Source organism: Pinus tabuliformis, chromosome 7, assembly GCF_031772625.1.
Source record: "Pinus tabuliformis cultivar Carrire ecotype Pingquan chromosome 7, CPIR1, whole genome shotgun sequence".
In the NCBI taxonomy this organism is placed as follows: Eukaryota; Viridiplantae; Streptophyta; class Pinopsida; order Pinales; family Pinaceae; genus Pinus; species Pinus tabuliformis.
In genome coordinates this window covers 1,462,730,176-1,462,755,668 of record NC_142293.1, presented here as the reverse complement: position 1 = coordinate 1,462,755,668, position 25,493 = coordinate 1,462,730,176, and positions in this window count along the sequence as shown.

Here is a 25,493-nt window from a genome sequence, read left to right as displayed (position 1 = left end):
AGCTGTGGACACACAAAGAGGAGAGGATCTAGATCGAGGGACAACCGAAAGATAACGGTAAGTCTACCAATCTCCTCTCTTTCATATTTCATAAAGGAAGAAACCGAAGTAGCTGTGTTCGTTTGTTGCTAAGGTACTGTCACACCTTAGGTGGATAGGATCGTCCTGCATAGGCATTTTTCCCCACAACAAATTGGCGACTCCGCTGGGGAAGAACTTTGTTTTAGTCATTTTGTTTGAGTTTGCATCATTGTTTACTTCATAGACTCAACGGCAACAATCGAACTGCTTTGCAAAGTAGAATGTTGCTGCTTTGATCCTTCACTGGGTTTTTGTCTATGATCTCAACAATGGACTCACAAATGACTTGATGATCCTTTGTGATAGTCTTTAGTACCCTCTCAAAGCATCCCTCTGTTTATACCTTGCTTGTGTTTCTGATTTGGCCTGAAATAGTTGATTTTTGAGCATTTTATGACCCGGAAACCAAGAGAAACGAGAGTTTCTCCTTTCAGCACAGACACTGTGAAGGCAGTCTGCATTTCAACGCAGGTCCCGTGAAGGCTACTTGCACTGAATGTCAAACTGACAGTGTTACACTTGTGCTGAACCAGTGTGGCCTTGTGCAGCTGGGGTTCCTTGCTGTCTTTTGCCCTGTTTTGATCTCTGTTTTTGCAGCCTTTAACCAGCATAGGTGCCACCTCTGAAACCCCTTTTCTTTGCTTGTATTCCGCCTCATTTTTGTACAGAAAGACTATAAGTGTTTTTATGTGTTTGTGGCGTCATTTACAGTTTTCCTTTGCATGAGCGAACTAATCATCCTGTAGCCTTGATTCAGATCTGATTGATTGATTGATTGTGATCTTAGGAGAGAGTTCATTGGCTGTTTGCAGTTTGATTATCATTTGCTTTTGCTTATTGGTTTGAATTTGTCACTTTTAAGTGTCGAAACGAGTATTTCTTTCGAAAAATCGCAAAGTGCTTGTAATCTCTTCTACCCTTGCTGATTTTGGAAAAAGTAAACTTGTTTATTTTACAGTCATTTAAAAGCAAATTCAAAGTTGTACAAAAAGCTTTCTTTGTAGGCATTTATACTAAGAAAGTGAAAACAAACACCTGCATTGTGCATTTTGCATTTTGATAAGATTGCATGTTTGATTTAGGAAGAGTGCATTAGAGTGTGCTGATTGCTCTTTGAGAAAAGATAGTCGCTCTCTTTTCCCTTAGTAGCTAGGATTTTCAAAGTTGAAAGATTATAAAGCTTGCTTATCATCTTAGACTGCATTTAGGAATTTGTACCAATACATCTCGTGGTGATCCTAAAAGACAAACTTTAAAAAGATCAACTTAAAATATATTGAATGAACCTAACAACGCTTTGCAACATAACGCACAACATAGAGGTCTAGGTAGAGACGTGTTCCGGCGTCGTTAAACGTAGTGACTGTCGATCTCTAAGAAGGTGGGTGATTCCTCCTGAGGGACGATTGCACTAATACGGATTTGTGCTCCCACGTACCGTCGCGTATATATTGGGAGACCCCTATAGGCATATATCCTTTATCCTTAGGAAGCCGTTTCGGCCGCCCTACTGATCACAATGTAGTGAACACAGCATTCACGAAGATCGACCACCCGTACCGTAAAAAGTATTATGTGGTTTTGCGAAAAGTTTGGCACACCCTCTGCCTAGATCTCCAGAGCAGTTTCTTTTGGCCTTTTTTAGACTCTATAACAGAAAAAGTCCATTCGAGCATTTGTCACTTCGGGCTCGTTAAAACATCGAAGGAGACTAGTGTCATCTTTAGCTTTTTCTCGACTCTTTAAAAGTGAAAAAGCAAGTTGTGTCTAAAGCGTCGTTAACAATTTATTTTAAACGGAACAATCAACCTTAATTCCCGCGTTGATCTTTAGGTTGAAGAGATGGAGCACACCAAACAAGGAGTTCCCCTTGATGGGAATCCTAGTCCTTTCTCCTCTTGGGGAGATGTTGGTGCGCCCCACATGGTCACATTGTCGCTTCCAGGACTGACAATTGGCCTACCAGTATGGCTCTTTTCAACCAATGTCGTTCAGAATACCGCCATTCCTGAACAGTCGAGTCAACAGTTAGATCAGACAAGAGTTGCCCACCAGCCTTCCACTTCATCTTCCTCTCCTCCTTCCTCTTCGCTTGAGGGAACTGGTCGTTCAAAGAACCGGGTTCATAAGGAGAAGAAGGAGAAGAAGAAGAAAGAAAAGAAGCAAAAGGAGCCTAAGGCGACTGAGGGCAAACAAGCGTCATCTAACAAAAATCCACACACAGCACTTGTAAGGCCTAAATCGCCATGCGTCATATGCAGGGGAGACCACTTCCATAGAGATTGTCCATGTATCCCCCGGATACCAAGAGACTGGTCCCCCCGTTTGCACAATTCGGTAGCATCGACCTCTGATAGCCATGTCGATTGTTCACCGTCAACTAGTGGGAGTGAAGCTCCAGGACAGAACGGGAAAGCTAAATTTCCCTGCAGACTGTGTGAAGGCGATCACGCCATCCACCGTTGTCCCTTCTTAGACGAGGCGAAAAGAGTTCTGGAAGATCGCCCGATATTGCGAGCGAATCTTCCTCCTAGATATCAAAAACTCTTGCCAAGTCCCTCGCTAGTTGAGAATCCGGTTGACCCGCCCAGGTGGTCAGCCGAAGCACCTGTCATTGAAGATGAACCGTCTGAATCCATACTTGACGAAAGTCTAAAGGTTGAAACGGCAGTTGACCCAGTTTTGCCTTCAGAGGCTCTATCTTCGAATGACAACATCACAGAGGAGAGTAAAGACGACACCGTCCAAATTCTCTTCATCAACACTGACTCTGATGATCAAGGGGGCAATGCCGCCATTCCTTTATCGCAGGAAGGAAGTTCATCAGAGCGCTATCCGGCCGTTTACTCGGTCCCACCACCAAGCAACCTGGTTGTGTCCTTTGACTGGAACCAACTAGGCAGACCTCGCTTGCCAGCTAGCATACCATTCAGAATCATTGTACAAATATACAGAATGGTAATGGCTGGTACAGTTATTGATGAAGGGGCATCTGTGAGTATCCTTTCCTCTATTGCTTGGAAAGCGCTTGGTTCGCCTGCGCTTTTGCCTGAAATGAGAAATCTATCAGGCTTTGATAAGGGAACCAGTCGCCCTTTAGGGATCCTCCCCAATGTGCCAATAACATTGAAAGGGAAGACCATTCAAATGAACGTGATGGTCATTCAAGGACCCTTGGATTATAACCTACTCCTTGGACGAGACTATATATATTGCATGGGAGCAGTAGTCTCCTCACTCTTTAGAGTAATGTGTTTTCCGCATGGAGGAAGAATGGTCAAGCTCGTGGACCAACTTTCGTTTCCTGGATCACACATCGCAAATAGTCATATACCATCCCTAAATGGTCTATTCACGAAAGAAGTGTCTCAACCCATGGTCCGTCCTCTTGATGAGCGCGAGTAATCTGGGAGGACATGACCGGAACCCAGGGAGCATGCGTCCTGGTCTGCTTCGGCAGAGAACTTCGGGTATAAGATAGGATTTCCGCGGAAGAATATGACTAGTCCGTACCCCGTCCGTGAAGGAAAGAGGGTTGTTCTGGAAAAAGATTCTTTTGTCAAAGTTATGTGAGTGAAATAATCTGCTTTTCGCCCACCTTTGTCTATTTCGGTAGGCATTGCCGAGGAAGTGTTTTGTTTAACGAGACAATCTTTAGGTAACCTGAAAAAGGTAGGCCAAGGAAGTGTTTTGATTAACGAGACAATCTTTGGGTAACCAGAAAGAGGTAAGCCTCCCTCAGTAGCACAAATGTTTTGTCTTTGAGTAGTGTTCTTCTCTTGTCGTAAGTAGCTGCTCTCTTATCGCAAGTAGCTGTTCTCTTGCGATCTTGCGAAAAATCTATTGAAAATTGGGCTGACGAGAAGACAAGTATCGTATAGACCCGTTAAAACTAACGAGAAGACAAGTATCGTTAAAATTGGACTAGCAAGATGACAAGTAGCTATGAACACCCAAAGAAAAGCAGAGGTGAGAAGGAGGAGGGGCAACCTTGAAATTGTATTTTATACCTGGGGGCATGCAAACCTTTTGGAGTACAAGGAAAGAGCGGTTATTTATCTGTTTTTGGGGTTAGCCATTTCTGAACTTGCATAAAAAAAGGGGAGAGGGAGCATAGCTTTGGTAAGGCGCAAGCTCTATAAAAAATGGGATCTTTCATGAGACACTCTTATCTTATGACTAGTAACGAGCAGTTTTAGCATAAAGTTCATGCTTGTTAAAAAATAAACGCAAGACCCGAGCAGTTTTAACGCGGAATTCATGCTCGTTAAAAAATAAACATAAGCTTGAGCAGTGTTTTGGCGCATTCAAGCTCGTTAAAAAATGAACCCATCCCGGTAAATAACCATTAAGAATGTAACCTGATCAACCATAAAAGCCTTGGTCATGTTTGTGTACCGTCACCTCCACTTTTCATTTGGCCGATCATTTACCTCCATATGATTGTTTACCCATTTTGAGGAACAGCTGCGAAGAGTGATTTCACCTAGCCATCCTTGTGACACTGCCGTGATTGGAAAATTCCAACCTGTACCTGGAATCAGCTGCTATCCCTGTTCATCACTCGTTCCTCGAAAGACGAGTCTTCTTTAAGCTCTTTTCAACTGACTCATAAAATATGAAAAGATTGCCGAGTTTTGGCCATCCAGCTCGTTAAACGATCGGAAGAGCTATCTCTCCTCTAGATTTTAATCTTTTTGGACCTGAGGGATTATTGCACAAAAAGATCGAGCGCTTGTTTTGTTCGGCTCGTTAAAAGTACCGAAAACTCCTTCCTTCTGTATTGTTTTATACTTTTTCGGACTTAAGGGATTAGATGACGAAAAAGGAATTTTGGAGTTAACTTTATGTACCTTTTCAGACTCTCTAAAAATGAAAAGGGCCGAGTTTTCCTTGTCGTTAGACTCGTTAAAATCACTAAATAGCGACAAACTTGTCTTTAGACGAGAACGAGTTTCCCTATCGCTAGGCTCGTTAAAACATAGCGATAGGCTTGCCTGAAGGGCAGGTTATAGAACAAGCATATGTTATCCTCGTCAAGCTTGACAAAAATAAAGAGGTACTGGTCAGCAATGACTGGGGAAAAATTGGGAAAAATCAAGAAGTCTTTGATGGTAACAGGTCGCTCTTGAACATGACACTTTTCCTTCGTACCACATCGGGTTGGGTTGTTTCATTCACCGGTCACATCACCATGGTCTTTGCCACACCATCCATACTTGGGGTAATGCTACCAATCCATCGCATCAGTGTCGCCATATGTTCAAGAGAAGTCGTTCAAAAAGAGTCAACCAGGTCCCATCCACTGCCATACATTATCCTTCATCCATTTCATGACCACCACCCTGAATCATATGTCACAGATTGTTTTCACCTCCATTAAAATCATTAGCTCTGTTCCATGTCACTGATGTGGGATTCATTAAGGCCCTCCTTTGACGGATCGCTTCTTGTCGACATCAGCTCATTATCCAAGAAGTTGATCTAGGAACACCCCCTTCAGTACTTTGAAGCTTGCATGCCTCAATGGCAAGTTTCTCACTTCCGGTGACAGGTATACATCAATGACCTTCGACCAGAAGATTTTGCATGGTGTTCGACGCCAAGTCCTTTATTCACACCACGTGAATTGTACTGCAGTACCTTGAGGGTCATTATCATTATCGGTGATTCCTCTCGCGCTTGTTAATGGTTTACATCATTGACCGGTAATCAAGCGATGTCTTTCCATGTTCGACTTCAGCGCAATTCTCACATGGATCGACTTGTACTTAGAGTGAAGATCGAACAAGATTGAAGACCCCGGATCTAGTTTCATCCATCCGGGCTGCGATATATATTCAGGAAATATAAAGACATTTGACATGTACGTCATTGCAGCAGATGATCATCCTACTCAAAGGATGATAGTTTCGCCAGAATTATCAGTCTACCATCAGACGATCGTCTGTTCTATGTACCAAAATGTATTTATAAAGCTGAGCATGGGAATGCCCGCCTAAGCTAGATCATGAAAGCTGTATGAATCATAATGTATTGTATTGTATCTTATTACAGGTCTCCTCCCAGCAAATGGATGAACTTCGGACTCCCCTGGATAAAGCATTTCACCCGATAAACGGCCTCATACTTTAGGGGGCAACTGTTATAGACATTTTTGTGCCTTACATCACTGAGCATGAAATGTCAATAATTAAGGGATCCAAAGTCCCTAAACATGTTGTTCCTACCCCTAGAGGAACAAGGCCAGCAAACCACAGCAATTCACAAAGGTTCTCCACCTGAAAACACTCAAAAACAGGCCATTTCTGGATCATGTCAACTGCTCCACTGAGCATCTGCGCTGAATGTCAACTGCTCCATTGTCTACCTACGTTGAATGTCAACTGCAAAGAAGGCTACCTGCGCTGAGCGTAACTGGACAAGTGGCAGACTCATTTCTCAAGGTGTCAATGCCCAGGAAGCTTCCAAAATGACACTTGGATCAGGGAATTCGACTGGTGATGAGTAAGAGGTTCCAAATCTCCAAGTGGAAGCAAGAACCTCCAAGTGGACTCAAGAACTGAAGTGGGAGAGGACACTAGTCAGCTCCATGCCTCAAGCTGACTCATCCTTTCTCCAAAACTCCTATATATAGATCTCTCTCAGGAGGTCATGGGAGGCTGGAATATTGTAATTGCAAAGAATTGCTGTTGGATTGTGGTTAGATCATTGGGTGCTTATGCTTTGAAAGGGGCTGAAGAAGGAATTCCATTCTGCTGGGAAGGAGATGCTGGGTTGGAACCTTATGGGTTGTATCTCTTCCTGAACCTTGTTTATCAATCAATAAAGCTTCTTGGTTCTTTCCTATATGCTGGTGTTTATTGTATGATTTGCATTAGTGTATTTGATTTACTTCTAATCCTGAATAATTTATGAACATGTATATTTGCCTTTGTATTGTGTCCTTCTCTTGTTGCATGCAGCTGTTCTCTTGTCACAGGTAGCTATTCTCTTGTGATCTCGTGGGAGCAAAAGCAAGGAGGCAAGTAGCTGTGGACACACAAAGAGGAGAGGATCTAGATCGAGGGACAACCGAAAGATAATGGTAAGTCTACCAATCTCCTCTCTTTCATATTTCATAAAGGAAGAAACCGAAGTAGCTGTGTTCGTTTGTTGCTAAGGTACTGTCACACCTTAGGTGGATAGGATCGTCCTGCATAGGCATTTTTCCCCACAACACATTGATCCCAAGATGATAGTGTTAAGAAGTGTCAACGAAACATATATTGCTACCTTTCGGGCACATGACTATCAACAAATGTACCACTTTCCGAAGCTAGTGATCATCATGGAGACACCCTTCAGCATACCCGACACTAATGCAAACTCCAGGGATATTTTGAAGAGGTAGGTGAAGGAGCCAGCCAAGTTCAGGATGACACCCAACCACATCTACAAGACGAAGATACTGTAGAAGGCATATTAGTACCTGGTCATTTTTACATGTCGCTTCGACAACCAATAGAGCACAGAGACCTTCCCGCAGAATTGGGTGATTGTGTTGGACCAACTGGCTAGTGAAGGCAAAGCATGCAACTGGTTCGACTTGTTGGCTCACAGGCTAAAGAAATAGGTAACAAGAGATCAATAGCTGCCCAAAGGTCAGCAAGCAGAAATCTACATGTCCGTATACATATTGGATGCAATCTGTGCTCGTTAGAAGTTCCCAAGCTTGAAGTGGGAATGGACATCAACGGAAACCTGTGTGAACGCTTACTACAAATTGTTTTTGAAATGCAACTTCTGCAGAGTCATCAAACAGTTGTCAAACCATTTTTTCAACTCGATGTACAAGATGATATTTGAGTAGGATCCACCTTGCATGTCGAAGGTAGTAATGGAGGCATTGATTGACATAGTGAATTGGCATGCATCACCTTTTGGCACCTTCATACGGATGTACAATGCAAAGAATCCTCCACTTGTTTTATCAAAGTTTTCCATGGACAAGATCGTCATGCAACAAGTGTTGTACCACATCTCGGCAGGACTGTCTGCTAAACTCCATTGGAAGAAGAAGGCACCCTGGCCCAATATTCCATTGTGGATCAGGTTGTACGAGATACAGAATCTCAAGCATGCTAATGCCCAGATGGAAGAGTTGAAAATGTTTACTTTCGGCACCAGAAGCTTCAATCCGCACGACCTGCTAGTGTGAGAGTGTAATTCCCTTAGATCCACGGGACCTGTGATTGGCCTGAGGAACACCCATGGATATATTGTCACATCTTCTCGAGGCCCAATGAACCGGTTGACATCACTGTGGAATGGTTAGTGAAGCATCATGAAGCAGCATCTAGGAGAGCACCAACAACATAAGCAGCAGAGGGTAACATATCTGCGGGTGACAAAGGCAAGAGAAATATTGTCAATAGCATAGAGGCAAAATAAAGCTGCAAGTTCAAAGTAGATCCACTTATGAATAAAGTGGCTTTGGAGATAGAGGCGACAATAGGAACGCGAAAAGGCAGAGAGATAAACAGAGGATAGAGGAAACAATTAAGGAGTTGCAAGAGTTAAAGGAGAAGCTTTGAAAGGAACAGGAGCTACGCAGACAGGAAAAGAAAGTGCAGTAGGGGCAGATATAGCAGGGGGCACAACATGCACAAATTGATGAAACTATGCCCTTACAGGTGGTAGACTCATCCGAGCGGCTGACACAAAGCAGAGGGGTTGAGAAGTCACAAGAGCAGGACTTCGCTCAAGAGATTGAATGAGTACTTTAGAAGATGGATACGAAGATGGAGTAGCCAGAGTTAGAACAAGACATTGACCTCATGCCTTCCCACCAAGAGGTTGACCCACTAGCTTGACTAGATCTGGAAGCATAACAGGTCCTAAGTGACCAAGGGGATACTGAGCTGCTTGGAGATAATCTGGAAGAAGAGATGCACAACATATCATTCGACGAGTCACAACAAAGAGTTGTACAATTGCGTAGATTGTCTACTCCATATGTCCACACATCTCCTATGTAGTTTGAGGAATGAGTGATCGTGTCTGATGTGTGTAAGCATCCAACAACATTGGATGATGCTACCAGAGCATATTTCGAAGCCACTAGCTCAACTGTTCACTTCTTGATAGCACAGAATGAGCGAATGGCTAAGGAGTTACAAACGAACATGGAGGGAGGAGAACAGGTTAAAACATCCAACAAATCAGAGTTGAAGAAGGCGATATTGGATGAAGTATCATCCCTTGAGATAGTTATGCAGATGTTGTATTCCAAATTTGGTATCATGCATAAGGTAGTTGTCCATCTCAATGGTTGGTAGCAGTGCTATTCTAGGAGACCATGTATCTTGTCAAACTTTCATACTGTTATTGAATGAATGCAAACATGGACAATGAAATACAAGTGATCCCCGTTACACTTGCTCAAGATGATGAAGCCCATGGCGGTTGAATTGAAGGCACGCATCTGGAGTCAAATCCAAAACTATGAGGAACTCCTAGAGCTCATCACTAGTTTGTAGGCTTTCCATGTATGAGTCTTCAAAAGCATGGATGTTGTTGTGTGTGCACATTCGATCCCATCTATTGGGACACTCATTGAAGAAAAGACAAAGAATCAAATCTGACTGGAGCTGGACTCGTACTTTGACGAGTTGATGCGCATAGCCACCACCATAGAATTGGCGATTAGTGGAGACACTATGCATCAGTATGTTATTGGTCTGGCCACACTCAAGACAATGATGTGCATGTTATCAAACAAGTTGGATAGAGGAGACAAATCAGTGTACCTGGATGTACAGATCCAAGAGTTTGTTTCGAGAAGGATGTCACCACAAAATACACAAACACCATTGTGACCTACCAAGATTGGCATCAATTCGCCACCGTCGACCATCGTGAGGATGTTGAAGAGTTGGTCTTCCCACAATTTTTCGAGTGTTAGTGATGTCTTTCATGGCTTGCTCAAGACTATTTTGTCTAACATGGGTACATGTGCACATTATATGTAACATCTTGTAAAGCGGAATTTCAAGTGTCAATAGTTGAATGTAACAGTCATAGAGTCGTTGAAGAGTCAAGAGTCTAGGTGAACAATCAAAAAGGAGTGTCAAGGGTCACCCCAACCTTTGTTATTTATACTACCTCATAACTCATTGTATAGGATTTTGGTTAGCCAAGCTTATAATAGGAGCATCTTAGAGAAACCTTGGAGAGTATTGTAATGAGCCTTGTCTTCTCCACAATGCAAACATAGTACATCTCTTTGGAGGAGTAGGTGGAAGTGGCTATAACGTTCTGTTATCAAGACTAATGGTTGGTCATGGTTGTACTGTATGATTGGAAATTTCACTTATTAATATAACAGAGCCAACACATTTCATGCATATGTTGTTATTCTATTTTAGCACCTTGGTTACTCTAATGATATATGTCTCTATTTTCTTATGCACATGTGTATAGACTCTTTCTGTATATGTATGTATGAATCTTAGTGAAATGTGTTGTTGGTTTAACCATCACTTTGGATTGTTGGTTCACCTTCCTTCTAGTTTGTGATGCATATTTTCTCGTGTGTTCCCTTCCAAGCCGTGTGTTTACACAGGTTTCCAAGGGGCGCACTCATTCCACCTTCCATGTGTTAGAAGCATTCATGCACCTTCCTTGGCTTGTTGTGCATGTCAAACCCTTGCTACCAACAAGGAAATCTCAATTACCTCTAGACGCAATCGCGGTCAAGGCAATACTGTATGACTCACTGTTGGGACTCCTACACCAAATGGTCTGAGGTCTAGTTGGGAATTCTTACACGGGAGATCCCCTGACATGTTGGCATGTCCAGCACTGTCAATAAAATGGTACTCATGTAAGTATGCTATTGTGTGCATGTCATATATGTTGTGTTATGGGTTTGTGGTACAATATATGTTTATTGTGTAGTTATCATGTCATGACATGCATACTTGTTATGTTGTACTCTATGTGGGTACATGTATTGTGGCATGTTGTACATAAAGTATATATGTATTAATTTTGTTGTATAGTGGGTGTATGTGTATGTATTTGTGGCATCACACGTTGTATGTGGATGCATGTATTCTGATGCATATTGTGTACGTATACGTAGGTACACTTGGTGTAGGTGTATGTGTTGTATGTCAGGTATAGGTGCATGTGTTGCATGGTGTTGTGTGGTGTATGTGGTTGTCTGTGTGTGATACACACTATGCGTATGTGCACCTGGTGGAGGAGAAGGCACTGGGTGTTTGCTGGGTGTGGCAACCGATCTAGTCTGTGTACAAAAGAACAAACACAAAGTTAAGGGTCAATGAAGGATAAGTATCGACATATTATTTCAGTTTTACTATGCATGTGATTTATGATTCTGGTTTATGATGATTACATGTGATCTATGATTTTTATTTATGATGGTTACATGTCATTTATGATTTTGATGGTTATGTTTTGAGCTAACCTGATTTGATATTTAATACATATTGATTTGATCAAATATGGTAGTTTGACTTCTTGTCACAGGAAGTGAACATGAATGCAAATATACCTTATTAATGAGCTACCAATGAGGTATGATGTGAATTTATTTCAATTGTTTCAAATATAATGGAATTTGTGTGTTTAGTACAAGAATGCATCAAATTCCCAGTTGGGTGATTGAAATCGATTGCAAGAATTGGCAGCAACAACAAAATAAATTCGAACATGCAACAACATTCCAATAAAGTATTTAGGAGCAGTGCCCTTGTGGGACACTGGTACCCAATAGTGTCCATTGGTTTCCATGAGAATGCTATGACCGGTATGATGGTTTTAAGGCATGGATATTCTTCAGTTGTTGTATCTTCTGATGCGATGAAGCCTTGCCGAGGGATGGATTGTCAAGGAGAAGTGGCACAGGATTATAGCGTTACACATTGGATGCAGATTTGTCTTCGCAGTGGATTCTGGACTTCTTAGGAAGGAGGTGAATCTTGGTATTACTTTAAGGGTGGAGGTGTGAGCCTTTGGATTCACTTGGTTATTGATATGGGCATTGTATCCTTTATTTGCTGGTTAAGAAAATGTGTATATGTGTATATCATTGCAAATACTATAATGAGTTGTGTTATAAAGCTCCAATATGGGGTATGGTTTTTATTTGGTCATGTTGTCATGATGTTTTTCTTTTGAGTGGGTCATTCATGATAAATACTGCAGCAAGCTATGTTATAAAGCACCATAGGCAGTATGTTTTGTTTTCAATAGTCATGTTTGTTATAGGTGTCATTGAACACCAAGGACGGTGTTCCCCCCAAGGGGGAGGATTCTGCACCAACCCTAGTGAAAATTTCCATGTAAAAATATATAAATACCACAGATGATGGGACATGTATTCCAAGATGAATAGTGGGTAGGACATCCTAGTGGTTGTTCATTTGGTTGTTTATGGTTAAGGAAATCGACAAAGGAAATTGTTAAGGCATTAAAGATGGGAAAAGGTATTTTGGCACACTTATTTATGAAAATAATGGAAAATAGGAGAAAAAGGAGATGAAATGTCACAGGTTGCATGTGAGGAGGAAAATGAAGGAAAATAATGGAAATTGAAGAAAATAGAGGCCTCATTAAAAAATAGGCTTCTGAGGATTAGTTGGCAAGCTTCTTCCTTTCAGTGTGGACCTCTTTTCAGTTCAATTTTGGAGCTCTCTCATTATTCTCTCTCTCTCTCTCTCATACTCTTGGATACTTAAAGTTTTCTTGGAGCACTCTGTCTAGTCAATTTAGTGTCCTAAATTATTCTACAAAAATTATCAATCCGGATATCATAAACTGATGAAGTGTGGTGCACTATATGTGCTTAGTTAACCATTCTCTTACTTTGTTGTTTTATAATTTATGTTGTTTTTGGGGGTTTTGTTTCTCATGCTTAAGGAAATTAATCTAAGAAAGAAAAGTTATGCTTCTAAATGAAATCTCTAAATTTTAATAGACAACTAAATCTAATGAATTTTAATGTTAAAATCTAACTTCTAAAGAAGGGAGAAAAGGAAATGAACATTAGATAAAAACAAATCAAAACTTTGAATAGTTAGATTAATTTAAGCCGGTAAAATGTCTATGAAATGAAAGCAAAAATGATAACAACTAAATGAAGTGTTTTATCACTTTTCTATACAATTTTGGGAGAACTACCTCCTTGATAGCATTTGGGGGGACTCCATACTTCATTGTTCTAAAACTGAAAATGAAATTTAAATGAAAGGCTAAGACTGAAAGTGAAATTGCAACTAATCTACTATAATAGCTAAATGAAGTGTTTTATCACTCTGCTATACAATTTTGGGAGAACTACCTCCTTGATAGAATTTTGAGGGACTCCATACTTCATTGTTCTAAAACTGAAAATGAAATTTCAATGAAAGGCTAAGACTGAATTGCAACTAATCTACTATAACAGCTAAATGAAGTGTTTTATCACTCTCCTATACAATTTTGGGAGAACTACCTCCTTGATAGCATTTTGAGGGACTCCATAATTCATTGTTCTAAAACTAAAAATGAAATTTAAATGAAAGGCTAAGACTGAAAGTGAAATTTCAACTAATCTACTATAATAGCTAAATGAAGTGTTTTATCACTCCACTATACAATTTTAGGAGAACTACCTCCTTGTGATAGCATTTTGAGGGATTCAATACTTCATTGTTCTAAAACTGAAAATGAAATTGCAACAAAATTAAATACAAAACATGTAAAGGAAAACTAATCTACTGTGTGCTCTAATGCTCCAAGCACCAATTGGAAAATACTTCCTTGGACTATTTTGCTAAGCATAGATTACACAGTTAGATAAATCTACAATCAACTGGTTGAACACACTTGCATGAATTAAACTTGCATGAATGGAAAATCTAAACTATTAAACTTGAAAACAATAAAATGACATACTTGAATGAAATCAAAGCAAAACTACAAAATAAAATCTAATCTACCTTACATTCTAATATGCTCCATGACATCTACTTCACATCTCCTTCCATGTTGAGAACTTCAAAGCTTTATTCAAATTCTTCAAAATTACAAAGTACAACAAGTTGAGCTAACAAAAGTTTACAAAGCTTTCCAAAGCTTCCAAAGCTACCAAATGAAGGAGAGAAATCTCCTATTTATACAAAAAGATGAGAAGTCATATCATTAATGAGAGTCCATGAATCTCTCCCTATACCTCTAGAGTTCTAATCAAAATAGGAAATGATAAGACACATGTCTTCTTAGAGTTTCAATACAAATAGGAAATGTGACACATATCCTCATGATCCCATGATCCTCTCCACTCAAATTCGAATTTGGCCTTAGGATGCCACATAAAGGTCTTCTAGAAGCTTCCTTTTGACCTACACATGTCAACAATCTCATCCCACTTGTTAGGTATAAGCATATGCACATTATTTTCTAATTTTTAACCACAAATTCACTTAAAAATTCTAAGAATTAATAAAGTTTAGAAAAACATAAATGTGACCCAATAATGATGAAAGTGAGATGAATGTAGTGACATGGTAGTGAAATGAAGGTGAAATGGAGGTGATATAATGGACATGATAGTGAAAGTGTAATGGAAATGAATGACAATTTCCAGACCCAACACACTCTTGGTGGGTGTGGAATACTTGGACTCCTGGTGAAAGAAGGAAAAGGAAGAGTAGTAATGTGTAAGAAGGCATCGTCATCAGTAGCTACATCATATCTAAGTTGCATGCATGATTTCTTCACTATTCTGGCATTCATGACACATGCATGTGGTTTCTTAGCTGCGATCCATCATTGACATTGAGGATTTCCTAGATCGATAGTGGATTGCCTAGCCTTGCCATTTCCTGGATAGCCATGGTGATTGTGGATTTAATTTCATTGTTTTGTTTTGGGTGGTTCTCATGTGTCCTTAGCTTGGGTTGAGTTATTAGTCCTATAAGCACTAGTTGAACAAATGATCCAGAAGCCCTGTAACAACTTGGGTTGAGTTATTAGTCCTAGAAGCTCTCGTTGGAAAAATGCTCTGGAATCCCTTGGTGGGTTGAGTTACTAATCCTCAAAGACTTGGTTGGAAAAACGCTTTAGAATCCCTCTATAAGTTGTGGGTTGAGTTACTAGTTCTAGAAGCCTTAGTCGGAAAAATGCTCTGGAAGCCCTGGAAGTCTTGGATGGAGACCAATTTGATGATGGTTTTTGGTGATGTTCGACCATGACGTGGAACCACTGTTGGATGGGTTGAGATGGATGGCCTCTGGAAGCTCTGGATGAGTTTTTATTGATGTGTTCTATGAGATCCCACATTCATGCTTGGAATATGGCATAGGGGTGAATGGCTAAAGAGAGATTTGGCTCAACCATTTTACGTTAAGGTGGAACGTGGTAGTCCCATCTCTTGTCGGTTCATTGAATTCATTAATGAGAAATCCATTAGCTTCATTTTCATGTGTAAAGGTACTGATGTATTTGTGGATTTGATGGCTGATATGTTTATTGTATTTTTGTTCCTATTATGTTGGTTATATGCACATTTTATGACATCAACTATGTATGGCTCTTAGCATGTTTTTACCTGTATGTGAATGGATCATGTGTCTATGAATTAATGGAGGATAATGCAACAAATGGCATGAGGGAACAATGGTTCAAGGAAATTCTCAGATAAGTATGAGATCCCTACACTTAATTCTGTTATTTACACATGTAGATTACATATTGATGATATGCTTGACAAAACACATGTCATGCCTAATGGGGTTTTTGTTATGACCTTGTTCAGTTTATTTTTTTTCTGATTCCATTTCGTTAAAGTCACCAAGGAGGTTGAATCTTATCCATAGTGCCCTCACGTTGCATGTTTACCCCGACTAGCCGATTACTTGTGTAGATATGGGAGGAGGGCATTACAATATCATTAAATATAATATTAATACTAATATATTATAATATTAATAGTATAAATTTAATAATGATGATGCACCAGTTAAGTTGGTTTGAAACTCGTCAACCTAAATCTTCTAATGTGATTTCTTCCAAAAAAAATTCAAATAATCAGAAAGATGGAAGTTTCTTGTTGCTAGGGGGTAAGGTTTTTGTGTTGTCCTTTGGTTGGTGCCACGACTCATCTCGAGCCTACCAGATGCAGAAAAGACAAGCCATGGAGCAAAGGCATAACACTTCACATCTTATGGGGCAATGCTCAAAGGGATATTTCGATTCAATATTTTGCGAAAGGATCCAATCCTCGCTATCGTGCACAAAATGATTATTGAGGGTAAGTGATTGTTGTGCTTTGTTAAAATCATTTGTGTATGGGAGCCTTATGAACATGTAAATAAGGAACAAACCATGAAAGAGGCATCCATATCGCATACCTACGACAACGACATGGCTTGTTCATGGTGGTCTTAACAAGCATGCTGTATAAGGCTCTTTACTAACAATCCTTCCTTCGACGCACATGGATCTCATATTTACACTTACTAATTTAGTTTTATTTATGGATGGAAGAGACTCAAAGATGAAAGAACAATGGATCTCCTACTTGCATACTTTGGATCGCCTAGGGATAAGAGACACCATCCTGGTTTAGAGGTAGTCTAATCCCTAACATTCACAAAGAAAATTAGAACCTTCAAGATAGTCATAAAGCTGCTGTTAGTAAAATCTGTACTGATATGGGTCAAAGGATTAGGACTTAATGGAAACCTGAAAAATAAGATTCAGAAATGTGAGGGGCTCCTAATATCAAAGAGAAAACTCATCTTATAAGGGAAATTGTTACAAGCCAAGATGATTCTCAAAGATTATAATATAATAATAGGGTCCACTCTTTCATTGGTCTTAGGATTGTATGGGAAAACACAACCTGGATGATTCTCAAAGATTATAATATAAGAATAGGGTCCACTCTTTCATTGGTCTTAGCATTGTATGGGAAAACACAACCTGGCCCACAAGTCTCCTACAAAGAAGCATCTAGAGGAGGTGTAGGACATGCTAAGTGACCCAGGTGGCTCCAGACACCGACAGAAGTCCCAAAGGACTCAGAAAGGGTAAAAAAACAAAAGTATTTGGATTGTGTTCAAACTAGGTTCATGTTGAAGATCTCGTCGTCGTGATCACGTTGGTGTGAACGGTTCGTCAAACCGATCTCGTATGCAAAAAATAGAGCTATTCAAAGTTGACATGACAAGGTACAAAGAAGTTGCAGATTATTTTTCATGCTTTTGGAAGGCCAAAAGCTCCTCAGTGGGGAGGATTGATCCAGGTGGCTCTAGACATTGGCAGAAGTCCTAGAGGACTCAGAAAGGGTAAAAAAATCAAAGTGTTTGGATTGTGTTCAAACTAGGTTTATGTTGAAGATCTCGTCGTCATGATCATAGTGGTGCAAACGGTTCGTCAAACCGAGCTCGTATGCGAAAAATAGAGCTCTTCAAAGTTTGACATGACAAGGGAAAAGAGGGGCCCACAATGTGCCACATGGCATCCCAGTAAGCATGTGTGATCCACATGGCAGCCCATCAACCATTAACACACGACACCCTTTCATTGGTTTCTTTACTCCTGCAAAAAGACAAAAAAAAATAATATTAAGAAATTCCATAACAAATCAAATCATTTAATATGACAAAAATTCATATAAAACAAAATAAATCATGTTATGGTTATCATAAAATACCAAAAAAATCATATAATATAACCATATGCCATGGCTGTAATGGTTATTTCAAAAACCAGCAAATTATGTGAAAATAATAATGGTGGGTGAAATATTTTTGAACGAATATATTAAAATGGCATGGTGTGGTTACAATCATATGCACCCCAACTACCATACTAATTACGCAACAATGAACATCTTAATTAAGTGTGGAGCCAGCAAGGATTGAACCCGCTTGACCCACATGGGGCGGCCCCCACCAGGTGGCCTTATATGGTGACATATACCAACCAACGAACCCGCATTCAATGCAACCTCTGCACCAAACAAAACATAATGTGCCATATTAAGGAGGGGAGGGATTTCATCCCCCAACCCCCCCTCAACCACTCATCTATCTTTACCAACGTGCCAATGACCTGGGGTTGGGAAGTCCGATGGGAAAATTTTATATAAACCCTTAAATTTATTTGCACGAGGATGTAGAGGAACGAAACCACATTATGTAGAACGGAACAGAGGCCAAGGCACAACACAGAAACCAAGGAACATTCTTTTAATTGTTTTGCAAGTGGAACCATGATTATGGAAAAAGCAGAGGGTGAACCATGAATGAGCCAAATTCTAAGGAGGGCGAAATTTTGTGGGTGTCCAAATTGGACAAATTTTATGTCTATCCTACACCTCTCAGCGACACAAAACTGATGGCGTAGTCAGAATTCTGATATGAGTAGCAGATCTTGAGACAACCTAGAGGAGGGAATCTTTGAGGAATCTAAAAGATTCCTTAAGCCCCAGATTTTCACTTTCTCAGAATTAAGAAATTTGCAGTCGATTTTGCACTATTCGACACCACAAATCTAATGGTGCATTTAGATTTTCCATTTGGTCTTTGTATTTTTCAGCCACTTTTCAGAGTGGAGTGCAGGTGTCAGCATTCATGGTGCGAGCAATCATTCCATGAGATTCGACGCTGAGATATTGATGGCACGGCTAGCTTCAACAGTTTGACATCCCTTTCTTTAGATGGCCCCAGGATGTGAGGTATATGCAGTGTGTTCATGTACTTCCTTTTTCTATGAAATGCATTGTGCTACATAAATCCCTATTTTTTGTTTGATGTGGGATATTTTTTTCTTAGTTGTCTCATGATTCCAGCTTGCAGTGACGCATAATCATCTATGGGATGTGCTTGTTGTCATGATTTGTCATGTTTTGTTTGAGATTCCTTTGTCATCATGTTGATGGGATACTCATGTTGTCGCCATGTATGTTTGAATTGAGATCCCTTTGATGTCATGTTGGCGGGATGCTCATTATTGTCATATGTGAAATTATGTCATACTGATAGGAGTCCTTTTTTTTTTTTTTTTTTCTGAGAGTTCCAATAGTGGAACATATTGTGGAGACACTCTTGCGTGAAGGCATTTTCCTTGTATGATAGCGACGTCACCACCTATGTACAACATCCCTATTGACAACACTTAATGCAGTGGCCCACACCATCTTGACACTAGGCCCAGAGACGTAGTCTCTCCTGGACGAACTCTATTATCAACGTCTTGCTATTTTATGTTGCTGATGATTGTCATGTTCCTTTTTCGTTACATCATGCATATTTGTTCACTTATGCTATTTTAAATGCAATTCTAACAACATCAAGAAAGTAAAAGATCTTGGTTAAATCTGGGAGTTGAGTCAACTCATATCACTAAGGTGATAACCCCATTTGAGACTCCGCCCAAGCCTTACATAGTGGAAAACATGGAGAAATACCCATGAAATACCAAAAGTTATAGATCAAGAACTCACAAGTAAACAAAATGTTGTCATATTTTCAGAAAAGATTGCAATTTGTAAATTTAATGGTTTTTGACCTAAAATTGAAGCATATTTTCAGTGTATCTATACACACCGGGCTAAAGAATGTGACATTTACTTATGTTGCAAGGGTTTTTTCATTGTACACCCTTTCTCAAAAGAAGATTAGGAGAAAATCCAGGAGGAAATACCATGGTTCTTTGGAGGAGATGGATTATTCAATACTCCCTAGTCTCCAAAATTCATTTCATCAATGATGAATGTCACAAAAGTGCCTATTTGGGTTTTTATGCCAAACATCCCACTACCCTTTTGGCATCACCAAGCACTTGAAGACATTGGAAACACATCGAGAATATTTACTGAAAAAACAGTGAATGAATAACCAAGGAACTTCTCACATACACCCACATTTTTTGGGAAATTGACCTCAGTAAGGGTTGTCACATCACATGGACATTTCGAGTGGACACAAAGTGTTTATTTTGTACGATGGATTCACTCAATGAACCTATGGCATATCACCTATGTTCGTGGCATACTAAACAATACTCCTAATTTGATTTCATATGGAAAAATATCTCTAAAACTCACATTATTTAACCCCCTAACAATAAAAACCTAATACACCTTCCCAATTTAAAAGACCTCAACTTTCACTATATATTGTAGGTATCAAACTTTTTCATTAGCATTTTTTATACTCCTTTATATTTTTCATTAACTTTGAGCTCCATTTCTTATGCCTTCCAATACAAATACTCTTTATCCCTTATTATATGCTCAATATATTATGTCACTTTTTCCTCAATATATATCCCCAAATATGAATGTAGGTATTTATATCCAAGTGAAGTCCCTCGTGTGATTACGAAAACATGACTTTCATATTTTGTGTATGTAACCAAATAAGACATTTACAAGATAGTTGTTGTGTTTCAAAAAAATAGCAAATAAAAGGAAGGGGTGGGTTAAAACAAAGATATGGCATCTCTATTTAGATAATGAAGGAGAGGAGGATCACAAGAATACCCGGAATAAAGAAAATGAGGAAATGACTGAAACAATCACACAGGATGAACTCCCTACGTAGACCATAGACCCCAATCAGAAAATAGAGATGGCAGTCACACCAAATTTTGCAGTCATCAAAGCAGCAACAACAAAGAACGAAATGAGGCAAGGAACTAAAAGATTTCAAGTATCACAGAGCTCTGAAAGGAACTCACGCCTGAAACAAGCTAGCATTGATTTTTATCCAACGTGCCCCACGCGTATGGAAGGACTTAAAAAAAGCAAAGTGAATGATTTCTTTAACTTTACATGCCATTAGGCATTATAGCTAGATTTTTTTTTTTTAAGTTTAATTATGATGGCTTTAACCCACTATAATGATGGATCCAAGTAATCTTTTACCTTTAAATACAAGTTAGTCATATATCTACAAAATATAAATTTATATCAATTCATAATAAAATTAAGAATTTTTTTTTGGATTACTACTAATTTTTTGTGAAAAAAATAAAATAAATAATAATAATATATTAAATATTTAAAAATTATAATATATTTTAAAATAGTATCATTTTCTTTCCATAATAATAATGTTTTCTCAAACAAAACTAATAATAATAATATATTGCTATACCAATTCAAATATACTCCAGAATGAGGAAACCTGATTAGTGTCCCACCCATCAACATGACCAATGCAAATTTCTCGAGACTATCCGGTGATTATCGTGATGAATGACTATCTCTATCTTTGTTTTGTCTTATGGTTTTCATAGAGAATAGTTGTTTTTCTCATGTTTATTTTCGTGTACCTCATAGTATGTCATTGGCTGCTAGTAGAATGACTCTATCTCTATCTTTCTTTTGTCTTATGAAATCTTTTGTCTTATGGGTTTCATAGACAATAGTTGTTTTCTTATCTTTCTTTTGTCTTATGGGTTTCATAGACACTAGTTGTTTTCTTATGTTTATTTTCGTGTACCTCATAGTATGTGATTGGCTACTAGTAGATAGAAGATTCTTTTATGTTAGCATTTAAATCCACCACTTTTAGTTTTAATAATCTTGCCATTGTTTTTTCCCAGTTTTTAACAAATTATTGGTCTACTTCGAAGAATTATTAATGTAATTTTTTGGGGATATAATAGAAATCAATAATCTCATCTTAAAAAAGAAATATTTCTAGCCGTTAAGTTTTCCTATATTAATAAAACTAAAAAATATTAATAAAAATAGACTTCAATAATAGATTATATTAATATATTAAAAATATAAAAATAGTCTTCCATGATAAATTTGCTGGTTATCAATAGACTTCATTAATAATACTGATCATAATTGAATTCAAGGGGTGCCTGATAGATGCCGATGGTATTAGGATTCAGAATACGAATCCTTTTCAGGGGTCGAAAAGGTACAAAGAGAGAGCTCCATCTCATCCATCGAATAGCAGCACGAGGGGAATCCCTCACCACATGTGAATAAAAAGTACGCAAAGCCAAGAACAAGCACATGTTTTATGTATCATATCCATTACCGATAACTCACGATGACTTACGGTCGAAAATAATGAAAGGTTTTGAACGGTATATATGTTCAACAACTCAAACAGGTCTCTGGCCTCTATTTTGAATTCCATAATGGGCCTCCTGCCCCCTTGAATTATGCTCAGGCACTTTTGCTTCATATCTGTCATATGGAGAGCTTTTTCGCTGCCATATCTGTCATATCTATCTCATGGAGAGCAATTATTCGTTTCGGGCTTACAGGGTTTCTTCATCCAGCCTACATCTAGACTTTTTCATTATATGCGGCTTCTTATGCTTATCATCCTCTCTTTTTCATATGGATCAATATTTAGATAGCCTCTTTGCTAGACTGGTTATCATACAGCATTCTACTTGTATTTAGATCATTATATTTCCTTAATATAATCTATCTCGTTTTTTCCTCTGAAAAAAAGACTACTGCACTACAGGAGGAAAAGGCTCACAACGAAATTGGTAAAAAAATTAACGAAATTATTGACGAAACGCTAATAATGCTCTATATATGAAAGGAAAGCGCTGTGTCGACTCCTTATTCTTCTGTGATTAACTACAGAGCCGTAATGAGATGTCTTTTTGTCGTACAACTACGTCTCGCTATTAATGTGGAGAAGCCGAATTTTTGCAGGTTAACTTTTCTTCTACATTTGGGCAAAAACATAATAAAAATATGCAGGTGTGCAGCAGGAATGGAATTTAACGATTAAATTACGTGTTACAGGCGATTACTTGTAAAATGTATAGTACGATTAATTCTCTATTATTCTCTTTTTTTTTTGTTTTTATAGAGATTGTCAACCATCCTGGTTCATCTTTAAAAAAAATCAAACTACAGATTCGCCCAAAGCCTCACTTTCGACTGGCCACTTGACATTGAATTCCTGCTTTGGGACTCTGGTGTGTATTAGGTCTCTTAATTACAATTACAACAATTTTGTAATTGTACCTTTTAGGGATCTTGTTCTCTTTTTGGCACACGTTTCTGAATAATCTATTTTTGTTATGGAGAAGCCCTGGGTGGACGTTTTGCAGAATTTCCAATTGCTCCAAAGAAAAACTCCGGGGATGGATTGGAGGAGATGAGCATGCATGGCATTGGACATAGCATGTGGAATGGACTACTTTCACCACTGCCACCCACCCATTATCCATCGGGACCTGAAATAATCAAATATTTTGGTTGACAAAAACTGGACTGTAATGGTTGCTGACTTTGGTCTATCACGTTTAAAAACAAATACTTTCCTAACTAACAAATCAACAAACAGAACGTCACAGTGGATGGCTGCTGAAGTACTGAGAAATTAACATTCCAATGAAAAATCAAATGTTTACAGTTTTGGAGTTATAATATGGGAATTTTCCACTGAGCAGATTCCATGGATTGGTCTCAATTCTATGCAAGTGGTTGGAGTTGTTGGATTTATGAACCAACTATTACAGATACCAGAAGGCCTGAATCCTCGATGGACATCCATGATTGAAACTTGTAGGGCACAGTGATCCAAATTGTCGCCCATCATTCCAAGAATCTCACAGAGCAGTTGAAGAACTTCCAAAGACACTTTACTAATCGTATACCTCAAAAATAACGAAGATGTTTGGACATACCAAGAGGCATATGAGAACAATAAAATATTTGTGATATATCTTGTGTCGATCTGATAGATTCACACAAACACGTTCTTATACAGAATTTTATCTTTAATTGTTTTAACCATTAAGGTCAGTATGGTTTACTCTACTTTTACAATGCTCCAGAAAGAAAACGAGCTTATTATTTAAGGCTATAAGCCTTTCTTTTCAATCAGATGATCCTCTACCCTTTTCATAAAACTGTGACATCGGTAAAATTATCGCCATGACATCTGTAAAATTATGACTATGAAACATATTCCAGATATTTCACCTGGTGTTACGCGCCGAGTTTATCTCGATTGCAGGTAGCTCGACCGCCTCTACGTGGCAAAATGGGCCCCTCCATCTCCGTCACGGTCTCCATTGTCGTGGCGGAAAAGTTTTAGAAATTTTTCGGGGAGCTGGGTAAGCGCCTTTGTACGTCGAATTAATTGTCAAGTTAATGTTGCAAGTGACAGTTCCAGGACTCCCGGTCTCTTTCCAATTCCCAACTCCCCCAAAAAGAATTCAAATCATCCATTTTCAGCGGCAATTTTTTATTTCTTCCGGGTATCCTTCCAGATCCATTTCCTATCCCCAACTCCCCCTAGATGAATTCAAATCATTTATTTTCGGGAGGTAGTTTTTCAATTTTTGCGGGTATCCTTCCTTCAAAGCTAAGGCCTGCAACTCTATGCAGCGATATGGAAGAAGCAACGATGAATAGATGGAGCTTTAAAAAACTGAGAGACGCTTGCAGCGAATTGGGCTTCTTTCATATTATCAATCGCGATTCGGCACCCATCATCTTCCAAGTTTTGGCCTGAAATCTCCGTATGTTTATTTTTTTCTGTTTTGAAAAATTAAAACCTGTACTTATGAAGTCAGCCATATTCAGAATAAGTGTTTGATAGTTTTTATCATGTTTTGCAGAGAGACGATCTAGAAATACATGTCCAAGATATAACAAGATGATGTGGGTGGCCTCCAGATCCAAACAAAGGAAGGAGAGTGAGTTGATACCGAACCCATTCCTAGATCATTAGGTCACTTTTTACAGGGGAGAAACTAAGCTATTTTTTTTTGTTTTCTTGGCTATTAGACTAAGGTTGATCCAAGTGGATGTTGGTGGCCATCCACCTATCCCATTTGGACCCCACAACTGTCTCTTTCAGTTTTTCTGTTTCCTTAATTATAGCACAGTTTACTATTTTAGCAGTTTTTCGGGTCCTAAACTTCCGGAGCCATTTTGAGGCCCTAAACGACATTTTTTTGGGAAATCCACCGCCAGCGATTTTTTTGATAAAAAACGTCTTTTCCGTCGTAGTCTTCAGAGAGATCTTTCCAACGGGCTATCATGCGCGTCAAACGGAGATAATACGACCAATTCGCGACCCCGGGAAGTTGGCTATCCAACTCACCCCAAAACGGGGCCCACAATTTGGCGTTTCATCTTCTAGGGTTAAGTTTTGGAATGTGAAGGGTTTTCCATTGTTTCTCAACAATAAATAGGCCTTCGAGCTTCATTGTAACACGGTTCGAAACAGTTCAGAGGCATGTAGCCGACACATCTCTTCTCAGAGATAAGCTACCATCGCCCTAGCTGGGTTATTTCTATTTGTAAGCATATTTCAGTATTCTCCATTAATGAAATGAAGTATTATTTCCGCTGCATCTCTGTTTTTATGGTTATCGCATCTCTGTATTTATGGTTATCTCTG